Below are 2,116 nucleotides of genomic sequence, written 5' to 3'. Positions count from 1 at the left end.
CTTTCCTTGTTTGAAATCTGCAAAACCGCACCAGAGAATTGTCTCCACAACTCTATGGGCTGTTATTCTCTCAACACTGCTAACAAACCAGATACCAGTTTCAGAAAGGCCATTCCTTCCTTACTTTTTATGAGCAAGGTTCTTCAGACCACCCCACCAGGGAGGCCACCACTATCGAATCTCCTCCCCTGGGGTTGTGTAGGCAGTCCTGATGAAGGAAGCATTAACTCACCCTTAGAAGCTCTGCTTCCCTGAGCCAATGTCGCCTTCGCAGATCTCTAGTAGCAGGGTGAGGTCTAACTCATGCAGATTCCATACAATGCCACCTTGGCTTAAAATCAGTGAGAGAAATCAAATTAAAACTAGCTGTAGTACTCCCCGTAAGTACTTCCTAGTAATTTTAGTAAGCGTGGGACTGAAGGATTTGCAGATACTCTTAAAACATTAAATATTTTTTTGAGCATTCTGTGATTGTGTAGAAGTTACAGCTAGATAGACTGTTTGAAATCAAACACAAGACTGAAAACAAGAGTTACCCATGCCCTTGGAACATAACACAAACATGATTCAAAAACTCAGCATACATCCATGACCCAGTGACTTAATGAACTTGAAACATCACATTAAAAAAAAACCAAAAACCCACCCAGAATGAGAGGTTCCCAGGAGTATGACAAACTGATGGGTATAATTATGCGTGGGTTGGACAAAGTACGATCAAGAAAATGCCTTGATCTTGAACTGTAGCTGCCAGATCACAGAGCAGTCTTGAGGGAAGACATCGGGTTCTCATCCAATTGCTGCTATTAGTAAATGGTCTCAGAATATCCTATTACAGACAGAGAGTACACACAGCTACTACAGGCATTAGCTGACTGCCCAACTATGCCGCTACAACATATAAAATCAAATGACAAAGCAGATGATTAAAGAGAAATAATCAAAAAGAAATTAAAGTTGACCAACTGTGATCTTAAGCTAAATCAAATTGCCCTTTGTTCTCCTGAGCAGCTACGTAGGGATGTTGGGACTAAATTAACAAGAAAATTATAACTGTGCTTTTTTTTTTTTTTTTAATCTAACCTTGATGTTAATCATAATTTCATGTTGTTTTTGCAGCCACTACCTTTGGCACATACTTAGACCACTATCATGGTTCCAAGATCTTACTCGTTTCTCCAGTTAAAATACAAAAGAGGTTTATAAGGGGGTTAGCATCTCAATTTAAAGCACATTTGGAAGGTTGTAGTTAGCACTGTCTACAGAATAGACTGAGCCAATTTAAACCGGTTTTCTTTTAGTAAACATTTTAGGAAAAGCAAGTGTTACAAAAATCTGCATATAGCATAGACTCAAAAAATTCTGACTTGCTAAAAATATGGAGTCACACAATAGCCAAAAGCTATGGAAACAGAAGATCACTACAAGGACACTTTCAGAATGTAAAAGCAAGCAAGAAAATATATTTCAGCTCTACTAAATAAAATATCTTCTGAAGCTTTTTTGCTTGAAACACATTGCTGAGATCGTAATCAATCAGTCTGGCTACTTAGACATACAGTACCCCATCTGAAAATTTAGCAAAAATGAAGTACTAAATTATTCAATACTTAAGCAATCATGTAAAGAATATGTAGCTGTAAAGGATAAACTGCACAACAAGAACATTTTTCTTTTACTTCAGTATATAGTATAGTTTTAACAAGACCTTCCAGGTAAAAAGCTAAACATTTTTTTCCATGTGCAAAATTGAGATCCCAGCTTTTAATCTCAACATTTTAAAGTCAAATTCTCCTAGTATTTATATGCAACAGTATTTATATCCATGACCTATATCTCTGGGTTTTTTTTAATTAACTTTTTACTATATTCACAGCCATGCTTTCTCCTTCTCAGCTGAGTTGCACTGCATTTTTTTACTGGTCTGTTCTGTTACAACCCATACACTTATTATTACCCAAGCTTATAAAGAAAAACATTAGAAAAGTCTCATCTTTGGGGACATATACTACCCACACATAGCATATGCATATGCCCAAGGAATCACAGAGATAATGTGTTCACAGACAAATGCTGTACTTTCAGAAGGGGAAGTTTAAATTAATAAGCTCTAAAA

The sequence above is a fragment of the Apteryx mantelli genome, chromosome 2 (genome assembly GCF_036417845.1).
Source record: "Apteryx mantelli isolate bAptMan1 chromosome 2, bAptMan1.hap1, whole genome shotgun sequence".
NCBI lineage: Eukaryota > Metazoa > Chordata > Aves > Apterygiformes > Apterygidae > Apteryx > Apteryx mantelli.
The sequence above is the reverse complement of the archived record's forward strand: the minus strand, read 5'-3'. Positions refer to the sequence as shown.